Consider the following 12490-nt stretch of genomic DNA (forward strand, 5'->3'; position numbering starts at 1 on the left):
GAACCACGTGACATACTCATCTTAGTCGGACTCGATTCGATATGACCTCTAAGGTCGGAATAACAATCATCTTCTTAGTCATTACCGAAACGATGGTAAGGACAGACTAGAATAAAACGGAATCAATTACTAGTTCCTTGGTAACCTTGTGACTTTCCCTGATCCAAGTGTGAGTCATGTGCTTCCAGTAGTATAGATCTCTACTACTATTCACACCTACTCCTACTCGTTCCAAGTACTGTCTCGTAGTCCCCAAGTCCTAAAATCACAAAACAATTTAACACATACGAATGTGTCCAATTAATCATAAAATTTTCCTAGACTCTACTAGGACTTCTTCCATGCGTATCTTCAATCATCAATTCTACTTCAACTTGGTTGGTGATGGAAATTCCAGACGATGGGACAACTTCAAGAATTACACCAACCATTCCATTCATCAGATGACAAAACCATGGTTTATATTATTTCCTTGAAACGATTACACAAAGGTTCAAGTTTACACTATACTATGCCTCTAATAGGCTAAACCACTTGTTACTATTCACATTACTACTTCATAACTTGATCTTCGGGTATCAAGTCTTTACTTCTACTTCCTAGCATTATTAATTGCTTCGTCAAGGATATTTTGAAATTCCCTTGGCGTTGGCGGTGCACTTGGCCTTGTTACTTCATTGTTCTTCGGACAATTCTTAGAAATATGGCCTTCTTCCTTACATACATAACACACCCCCTTGAGAATCGTACACTGATTGGCGTAATGCCCTAATTCTCCACACCTAAAGCACTTCACCTTCCCGTCACAATTTCCAGAGTGTTTATTTTTGCACTTCCCGCACCATTTTCCTTTACCTCTTCTTTTTCCAGACTTTGAGGATATGTTGCTCTTGTTGGGCCTTGAATACCCCTTAAGTTTCCTCTTTTTATCAACTTCAACCTTGTTGGCGGTCCTATCATTGATCATTTCTTCAATAGACTTAGCAACCCTGATAGTTGCCTCGAGAACAGATGCCTGACATACTGGCACAGTAAGCTCATCCTTACTTTGTTGAAGTAAACGTTTTGTTTCTTCCATCTACTCATCCAACATCGTACGCACCATTGCCTGCACCCCAGTCATCGTGATTGGCTCAGGCTGCGGATTATCGTTTCCGAATTCACTTTGCGTACTTGCCATTTCGATCTATACACCAATCGTAGGTGAATTTAGATCTTTATTTTCGATAGACGTTAAATCTTCGTTATTATTCCGAAACGTTTATATGTTAGTTCTAATATCGTAATCATACGTTTAGAATCCTACACACATAAGGTTTCCAGATCCGGTCGGCAACAGACCATAGATCCAAACAAATAATGGCATATATGGCAAACATATAGCATTTAGCACATAAAAGCATTTTAGGCATCTTTCCTAAAATAAACTAGTGCTCGTGTCTAAATTATGGTAGACACTCATCTCACAATCATCACTTAGCATTCTAAGTTTAAGTCTAGAAATCCTACAATTTCTTACTTCGCTTAAACTAATGCTCTGATACCAACTGTGACATCCCCTAATTTCTCGGCCAGAAAAGACCGATTTAATTTATGCTTTATAAAATAAAATCAGAGAAATATTTTTAAAAGATGTTACGGAATTGGTCCCCAAAACAAAACATGATAAAAGTTTGTCAAAACCTTTCTTTAAGAAATATATAATTTCCTTTTATATCAAAACCTCGGGATGTCATGTTCCGATACAGATCAAAAGCATAAACAAGACATTATAAAACTTACAACAATTATTTATAACTACTGGCCTATAATCCAAAAATCACTCATCATCATCATCCAACTATGCTCGGGGTCCACTACCTGTAATCATAAAAAGCTGAGTGGGTCAGGCTTGGAAGCCTGGTGAGCATATAGGGTTTTCAACCCACAATACATAAATTTATTATGCTTAAACATCAATCAGTCAACCAAATTACCCCAACCCCATTATCTTATTTATTTCTTAAGGGTTTACCCTAAGAATCAACTATCACTCCTTCCCAAGGATTCATCCTAAGGAATAGACACGAAGTCACATCGTCACCGGGGTTTATACAACGGGCACTAAGTCCATAGCTGCCAAGGTTTATTCAACATGTGCTAAGTCCATAGCTCTCATTTATCGACATTATTATTTACAGGAACACTCCTCCAATACATGTCAATGGGTTTTTAGAGTACATCAAATGAACATATAGTTCATACACCTACAGGTTGCGGGCCTGCTAGTGTTCCACAGACCATCTAGAATAGTCCATGGTTGTCATCCATACTCTGCTGAATGACGGGGGCCCACGTTTGGGTAAGGGCTTTTCTCATATTGCACCACTCACGCCAACGTTTGGGTAAGGGCTTTTCTCATATTTCACCCCTCACTATCAACTCATGATCTCATTTCATCACTCACTCTCAACTCATGATCTCTATCACTGATCATCTCATCTATCCAACTCACCTTTCATCACACACCCACTATTTCATCTACCCATGTTTTTTCCCAACATTTTTGTAGATAAAATACATATACAGTTTAAATTATTTAAAAACATGTATAAATCATTCCTTCAGCATCCATCTCAAATAAACAAACAATATATATTCACACAACACGTATTTTATATAAAATACTTCATATCTATGTGTAAGGTGAAAGTAACTACACACTCACCTGATTTAATGAAAATCGGGCAGCAATTCGTTTCCTAAAACGATCGTTTCTAATAAAACCGGGAGTTTTATTGAGAAACCGGGCTCTGCGAAGGGTCGGGCTTCGAAACCGAAAAGATAAATTTTTTGGGCTTCTCGGGCACTTCGTGGCGTATTACGGGGGTTATAATTGATACTGGGGGTTCGGGGGATGATAAAAAGATAGAAATATGGGTTTAGGGGCTAAAAGTGACAATTTTCCAAAATATACCCGGGAGGTCTCGCACCCTCCTATTTATAGGTGCGAGCCTCCTGATCCAACAGCTGAGAAGGCTCCAGGTGGTGCAGATCCGAGGGCTCGCAGCACCTGCTAACACGTGGGCTCGCACGTGGCTGCGCATGCGAGGGGTCTGTTGGAGGCTTCTGATTGGACCACTTCGGACAGCTCTATGGTTCGGACACGCTGCTGATGACACACCAAGATCGGACACGGGGCAGCCTCCTATTGGACCGAACTTCGGACTCGAGAAGGAAATGACACGCCTCTCCAGGTGGCTTCGGTGACTCAGCAGATTTCGGACACGCGTCGGATGCGAAGCGAGGACACGTGGCCGAAGTCCACGTGTGCGAAATTCCTCGGTTTTGGGGATTTTTCTCGATTTTCGCACCAAAACTTCTAAAATCCATAACTTTGGCATACGAGCTCCGTTTTTGACGTTCTTTATATGAAAGTGTAGGTAAAATTACGCTCTACAAATTGCGTTTAGACTTCGTCGGCTAATTTTGACTTTAATTTTTATATTATTATTTTTAACAGACCGGGACAGGAAATCCGTTAAAAATTCATAACTTCTTCATCCGACGTCCGTTTTCGTCAGACTTTTTACCGTTGTGCTACTATTTACGAGACCTTCAATTCTCGTTTAGGTTGTGTCGGCTAAAAATCACTCGATCTAAAATTCGAGTTTTTAGCTGTCTACTGCTAAGCTGAAACTTCGAAAAATCATAACTTCCTCATACGAAGTCAGATTTGGGCGTTCTTTTTATACCTACTCTCGGTTTAACGAACACTACGAGTTTCGTTTAGATTACTAAGGCTAAAAAGTAGTTTATCAAAAACTCAGTTTTTACGACATTCGACACCGTGTCGGTTTATCGCGAAACTTCGACAGGTCATAACTTCTTCGTTATAACTCGGATTTCGGCATTCTTTATATATCCGTAATCCTTCTCACGACCACTACAACTTTCTTAAGAAATATCGGCTTTATCTAATATTTATTTTCGACGCTCATTTTTAGTCTTAATTAATTAAACTCTAATAAATAAGCATAAAACACATAAAACACATAATATTCACATAATTCCTTTTCATTTCTTCAAAATGAGTCACAAAGGTTAACCTAGACTATCATGTCAACATTAATGCCTAGCCTAGAAACACGGGTGGCAAGCGAGGCAGCAAAGGAGGCTATATGGCTAAAGGATGGAGTTGTACCAGCTATAAAGGAGCCCATAGAGATTTTCTGTGATAGTGAAAGTGCAGTTGCCTTAGCAAAGGAACCAAGGGATCACGGGAGATCCAGACACATTGACAGAAAATACCTTTTCATCAGACATCGAATAGAGGAATGACTCCTCGCGGCAAAAAGGGTATCATCGAATGAGAACCCGGCAGATCCCCTCACGAAGGGACTGGGTAGGGTTAAGCATCTCCAGCATGCAAGGAGCATGGGGCTGAAGGATGATATTAGTTTTAGTAGTTAGATAGTTTTGAAATTTGTAAAGTGTAATTGACATTTGATGATGAATAAAAGTTGTGTTTATTTATGAGTAAAGTGTTGCTATCTTTTGTCAATCGTTTACTATTATTTCTTTTGCATGTTTTGACTTCCAGAATATTTATGTTGTGTTTTACATATTATTCAAATTATCCACAGTCAGTCATATGTTGGAAGTAGATATGAATTAAGACTGTCATGAGTTGGTTGTAGAGGTCTAAGATGTAGGACATGGCCTCAACACTCATGAGTGCTCATAAGTTCTGAGTATTGGATTCAACCCACGCTCGCTGGTATCACTTCATGGAATTTATCTCGAGTGATCGCGAGACGGTAATATCATATAAGTCTTCAAACCTAGAGATATGACTTGTTGCCTATGAGTTAGTTATGCATTGATCGTACGAAAACGCATTGGTAACTCGATGTTATAAAACGTGCCTTTGTGTGTGATTTAACAAGTAGTAGAACAAGCATATGAGTCGAAGTTTATTTGTTCCTTCTTGGATTAGAAGCAATATATGGGCCCCTCGATGATTTTGTTTTGACCTATGTACCGGGCCCGGTCAGAACTAAGTTGATGTGTTCAATTAAGTTCTATGTCAAACAAATCGGAAATCGGGAAACAAACTGCTGGACAAAAGTAAGACATTGTTCCATGTATTTGTCCGGCTGATATCTAGAACAGAGGATTATATTATCACTTATCTTAAATGGTGTATCATCATCTTCTCAGTTATGAGAGACCTTGAAAAGAGCTACGATTGCTGATCGGTTCCTGAAGTAATACTTGCAGTTATAGTTATTAGACTTATCCAAGTGGGAGACTGTTGGATAAGGTGTCTAAGTCCATAACTATTTCTGGTATGTACTTGACCCGACCCGGCATGGTCCATTTGGGTTGCATGGCGTCATGCTTTTGGATAGACTAAATGAGAGAAATAACACTTGTGGTTTATTAATATATTATAAGTTCTAATATATTAATAATATTATTTAATTAGTATTGATCAAGAATTAATCTAGAATTAATTAAGTGATCAAAAAGAGACTAATTAAATATATGGGTTGATTATGTAAATCATCCATAACTTGTATAGTGGGCTAGATGCTCCATGAATTATCAAGTTGGGCTAAGGTCCATAGGATGCTCCATGGATGCTCCATGGGAGTTACAAACCCATGGGTCATGGAAATGAAGAGCCATGTTACATTAGGGTTTACATGGTGTAACCCTAATGGAATATACTATATAAGCATACTTAGAGCAACCAAAATCGGCTACACAAGAGAGACAAGAGGGCAAGGCCGATTCCAAGTGTTAGACAATTCTCTCAAAGTTTATTCCAAGAGCATTTTGTGTTGTGTGAAACATTTGAGGCATCACACTTGGGGTGCTAGGCTCTCAAGGTTTTCAAGGAATCAAAACAACAACAAGGTATGTAATTCTAGCCATCTTTTATGTTAAAGTTCCCCATGTATGCTAGATAGAATTATGAACCTTGGAAAAAGTATTTTGCATGTATTTTAGACAAACATAGATCCAAGATTTTCTAGGGTTGCATGTACACTTAGGAGTGTTAGAATGCTCAAAACCCATCAACATCATCTACAATAACCTTACCCTTCTCCCAGGTATCCATAATATAGGCAACAAATCTAGAACAACCTTGTTGCAGATAGTGTCTAGCCCTAGCTGCCGAATATAGAATCGGACCACGTTGTGCTCTCTATCCCTAAACCACCAAATCTCCCCCACTTTGGTTCTGAATATGTACCAACTGATGCTCACAATCAATCACCACTCCATTGGGGCTCACCCAATCCATCCCTACAATAAGTTTGTTCCCGCGCAAAGGAATGGGAACCAAATCAATCAGGTATTGCGTTGAACATCTCAAGAACACAACCTTGATGAACCCTCGATGCCCGTACAGATCGATCATCTATAATGTCAATATCTAAGGGGAAATCCAGCTCCCCCGGAGCTCCAACAAACCTCTTGCTAAGCGCAAGCGATACAAAAGATCGGGTAGCCCCCGAATCAAACAATACAAATGCGGAGATACCGTTCACAAGGAACAATCCAAAAATAAAACACACAAATATAAGCAGAGAAATGAACATAAATAAAGGGATAAGGTGAAGATACATACCCGTCACCACATCGGGTGTTGCACGAGCCTCCTCGACCGTTAGCTGAAAAGCCCTACTCCTCGTCACAAGCACATCCACCTTATCATGACGGCCATTAGTAATTCGTATAGTCGCTGGAGCGGTTGCTACCACTAGCCCTGCGGTTGTCGAACTTGGAAAATGAGCCTTCTTGTGGCCCCTCTGATTGCAATGGAAGCAAATTAGATCAGATACTGGGGTGGTGGTGGTAGTAGTAGCAGTGCAATCCCTGCTAATATGACCCATCCAACCGCACTTGAAGCAGCCAGAACCACCCACCCTACATGCCCATGGTGCATCTTGCCTCACTTGCCACAACGGCTCCGGCCCTGCTGGCCTCTCGATATCGAATCAAATACCTTGAGACTTTTTCCCGAACCCCCTGAAACCTGAGCCTGATCCGACTTCCTCTTCCTCTCCATCTCTAGATCAACCTCCCTCTCTCTAGCTCTAGCAATCATATCCTCCAGTGTCTTGCAATTGGATTGGCTCACAAACTACCGAATATCGCTCCTCATCATCTCATGGCATCTTGCCTTCTTCGTCTCCTCATCTGCCACATACTGTGGAACCAACAACACCCTGTCGCGGAACATAGTGATGATCTCAGCCACTGTCTCAGTAGTCTGGCGAAGGTCCTGAAACTCCCTTGCCAACTGCTGCACCTCAGTCACTGGTGCAAACCCAACTCTAAACCTCGACACAAAATCATCCCATGTCATTGAATCAACTATCACATCACCCAGAAAGCGCCAACCTCCTCCTATCAATCTCGTGCCTTGTCCTTCAAAAGACAGGAAGCAAATCTGACATTTGCCCCATCGGGAAAACTGCTAGTGCAGAAGACGTTAACGACATCCACTAACCATCGTTTGCTCGCTATCGAGTCCTTCTCCCCTAAGTAATCCGGAGCTCCACATGCTCGGAACTCCCTAAATTTCAACGTGCAAGCTCCCATCAATGCCACCATCTCATACCAAAAAGCGCTCAAACGCTCATCTAAAAGATCCAAAATGCCCTCCTTGACTGTACCAAAGATCACATGAATCTGCTCAAGTATGTTGCGGGTAATCTCAGACAAAATGAACTCCCATGTCTGATCATCCAACTGCCCCGACTCCAGATCCCGAGCCTGAACCCTCACCAGTACCAGAACCATTAACTGGTCTGCCTCGAAGAGTCACCATATTAAAAATATACCATACAAACCATCAGAACACGCATAAAAAATATCAAGGAGTCTTACACTCTACAAGCTTCCTTGTTTCATCGCAGCTCTCCTTGACTCGAGTACGGATCCTCTGCTTCCAGTTGTACATGCTCATACTACCTTCCATATCTATCCGTACTTTCCTCAAGGATCACTTTGAATCCTCCAAGTCACTCTTATCCACACATACAATCCTCAACAAGACAAGACTCCCAACACTAAATCTCTTCCTAGGTTTTCATAGGGTAATCACCACACCACTCTCCGCCATCAGCTGCAGAAGGAACTCCTACTAGCACCCTCTAACTAGCTCACGAATACAATTATATATCATCGAAACCAGATAATTCTTCGAATGAAAGATCTCACACTACAATGGTTGGACTCAAACAAGAGTTGCGCAATAGAGTTAAAACCTAACCTTCTAAAATTATTTAGTCTCAATAATATGTAACTTAGCATATCCTCTTACTAGTTAGTTGAAGCTAATAAGAACTCCTAAAAAGCACAAAGCAAGCAACATTCGAGCATTGAGTAATCAGAATCAAGCATAACCCTAACAGACCATCCTATAACTGACTGAGCAGATCCTTAGTCCTAACTAGCATTCGATTCACAAATTCACAAATCAAAGCATATCATGAAACATGTATGGGTATTTTGGGAAAACTTACTTGAGCTTGGTCGATTACATGCACCACACCTTTTTTCTTTTATTAGAAAACCCCTTTTTATAAAACGTTTCTTTTTGAAATTTCTACTAAACCCTCAGTTTGAGTCCAAACACACCCGAGGGTATGTCCGAATCCCTCAAACTAAGGCTCTGATAGCAACTTGTAAAGTCCCAAAAATTAAGACTAAATGTTTTTGGTTTTTAAATTAATAAAACCAATATCAAAACAACATCATAGAAATCATGGTGAATCAAAGTGTATTAATAACATCCAAGTACATTAGAGTAACATAAAAGTGTGAAACGATATGGTTTGTGCACTGCAGTCATCTCGGGCTCTTCCCCTTCGAATCAGAAGTACCTGAAACCTAAACTGAAAATCATAAACACAAAGCTTAGTGAGTTCCCCAAAATAGCATATAGGATAGTCATCAGGCCCCGCCCGGTAAACATATGAACACATATCACATGCAAGAGTCACGCAGACAACTAGCATCCCAAACATAACAAACCATGGGCCGACATTGGTGCCTTCGACCCGCTAAACACAGTGAGCAAACTCACCTCTAGCTGTTGAATCTCTCAAATGAAACTTGGTCTGCTTTTCCGGAAAATCCCTGCGCTAACATTATCAAATAAGATCCAATTAATAATTGGATCTCGACCCATAATCAAGAATCTAAGCTACTTGTCTAATATCCAAGGTAAAAGACCATTTTACTCTTTTTCTTAGTTAGCCCAAAACCAAGGTCCAACCCATTTGCTCAAAAGTCCCAAATTCCTAAATGGCAACCCAAGGCTCAATAAGGCTCAACTTCCAAATTGGGCCCAAAATCATAATGGGCCTAATCCCAAGAAAGTCTATAGTCTATCCATGGCCCAAAGTCAGAAATCTAATGGCCCAACAAGACCCAAACCCTAAAAGCCCAAAATATGACCCAAACCCGAGGAAGTCAACTCAAAAGTCAATATGTTGAGTACGCGGGACGTACCCAGCTCGTATGCTTAGCATACTCCTTCAGCTGGATACGCCCAGCGTACTCCCCATATTACCAAAGCAACCCATTAAGCGCTTAATTGGTTAAGCCAACATGCTAAACTCTCATATCTGATTCTAAATGGCGACTTAATACATAAAGTTGACAACTTTACACCCATACATAACTTAATGGGGCCCAACACTAAAAAAGAAGCTTAATAAGACACTTAACACTTGCATGGACCAATATCTTACATAAAGTTTGCATTTTTATGGACAAAGGACCTCAAATGAGCAAAGATCTAGCGTCCATAGCTTCTGGAGTAGACCATAACTTCTTATATGACTTAAAAGACCAAAAAAATGCATAAATAACGCCATAAAATGTATCTAGGATAAGGGACCATCAAGATGAGAGCTTTTACCCCAAAAGGCTTGCTAAGGTGAAGATAACTCTGGATCTACAAGCTCAAGCTACTCCCAAGCAACCTCCAAGTGTTCCGCTTCTTCTTTTTCACCACAAAACACCAACAAACTCACTTTCAAGCTCAAATCTCACCAAATACACTTAGGGTTTCGATATAAGGGTATAGGGTAATGGAGGCAAATCAATAGGATGTCCAAAGGTTTTATAAATTGCTTAAATAGGACACAAACCCTAAAAATTAGGGTTTGCCCAAACCTTCTGTACGCCCATCGTACTTCCACGTACGCCCAGTGTACGTGGGTGAACCCGTGATCAATCGGAGAGCTAGTACGCTTAGCGTACTTATAGAGTACGCCCTGCGTACTAGCTAGGGACCAAAATGAAATGAACTTAGTGATGGGTTTTAGGTACAACAAATAAACTAGAAAACAATTCCTAAGTTCACATGCAACCTACTTTGGATCTATGTTTTAACTATTGAACATACAACTTTGAATTGCAAAACAAGAACCCTAGAGGAGAGAGGCTAATTTCGAAATTAACAAACTAGGGTTTAGGGTTTACATACCTTTCAATTGATATAGCAAACAATTGATATTCCCTTGATCTTGATCTTGATCTTCTTGGAAGCTTTAGCACCACAAGTGTAATGCCTCTAATGGAATCACACCCAAACTAGCAAGAAGGAAAGTAGAAGAGAGAGAGGAGAGGGAGTATGCAAAATCTCGGCCTTAGGGTTTCTTCAAAAGAAAGAGTGACCAAAAACATGAACCAGGAGGCTCCTTATATAGCTGAGGGATCTAGGGTTTAAGGGAAACCCTAGTTATCCTTTGCTTAGGGCCTAAGCAAACCCAAGGGCCTTATCCAAGCCCCTATGGACGAAATTATTAGGGTTTCCCCTAAAGATTTCGTCCACCCTCTTCCAAGGGGGTTCTAGAGCCTTCCACTCAACTATTAGATAATTGCAAACTAGTCCCTGCACCTTATAATTAATTCTTTTAACCCCAAAATCAATTCTGATTAATTTCTGGCTAACAATTAATTAAACATAATGATTTCTAATTAATATATTAATCCATTAACATATTAATAAATCATTTATATATATATATTAATTTATTAATCTTATAAATTAATATCTCTCCTTTCATAATTTCCTTGTCCAGTTGCTAGGTTGAGGGCAACCCAAAAGGACTGTGCTGCTATCAATTCAAGTACATACCAATTATAGTTATGGGCTTAGACACCTAATCCAACAGTCTCCCACTTGGATAAGTCTGTAACTATAATTGCTAGTATGCCTTCTAAATTTGACCAGCAAATTGTAGCTTCCAAAAAGCTGCTGTCGAACTCTGACCCAGTCAGTTACGTGTCCTAAGATAAGTGATCATATAACCCTTCGTTCTGCTTGATATCCCCAGACAAAAGACATGGAATGTAATCAATCTGTTTGTCCAGAATCTATGTTTCCCGATTCCTGATTTGTGATGATGTAGGACTTCTAATCGAACACATCAATTTAGTCCTGGCTGGGCCCAGCACATAAGTCAACACCAAATCATCGAGGGGCCCACATATATCGCTTTTCCTGTTAGGGCAAAAGGAACGAATAAACGTTGACTCATATGCTTGTATCTTTTACTCATCAAATTATGCATGACAATACGTTTTATAACACCAAGTTACTGATGCGTTTTCGTATCACCAATACACAACCGACTTGTAAATTACAACTCATATATCTTCGTTTCAAGATTATAAGATATTATCGTCTCAGTATTACTCGTGATGAATTCCATGAAGTAATACTCTGAGCGAGGGTTTATCCAATACTCAAATCTCAATTTCTGAGTACTCATGAACGTTGCAGCAATTCTATTGCCATGTCTATCCTTAGACAATCTGCAATCCAATTCATGACAGTCTTAATTCACTACTTACTTCCAAGAGTACGAGCGACTGTGGAGTTTGAATAATCTCATTATTCAGGAAGTAAAACATGCAAAAATGAAACACAATAATAAACAATCGACAAAAGGTAGTAGCCAAACTTATAAATAATACTTTATTATTTAATCACCAAAAGTCAATTACATTTACTTTGTTACAAGTTTCAAAAACTAATCTAACTACTAAAACTAATATCATCTTTCAGTCCTATGCTCCGAGCATGCTGAATATGCTTAGCCCTACTCAGACCCTTTGTGAGGGGATCTGCTGGGTTATCTTCAGATGACACCCTCTTTACTATAAGATGGCCTTCTTCAACTCTATGTCTAATGAAATGGTACTTTCTGTCGATATGTCTGGTCTTACCATGATCTCTCGGTTCCTTTGTCAAGGCAACCGCTCCTTCATTATCGCATAACAGTTCCATAGGCTCCTGGATGGTTGGAACAACTCCGAGATCCCCGATGAAGTTCCTCAACCAAGCTGCTTCTTTCGACGCTTCACTTGCTGCAATGTACTCTGATTCACAAGTAGAATCAGCCACCGTATTTTGCTTGGAACTCTTCCAAGTAACTGCTCCTCCATTCAGTAAAAATACCCAACCCGACTG

The sequence above is a fragment of the Lactuca virosa genome, chromosome 7, assembly GCF_052849685.1.
Source record: "Lactuca virosa cultivar CGN04683 chromosome 7, Lactuca_virosa_CGN04683_v6, whole genome shotgun sequence".
Lineage (NCBI taxonomy): Eukaryota > Viridiplantae > Streptophyta > Magnoliopsida > Asterales > Asteraceae > Lactuca > Lactuca virosa.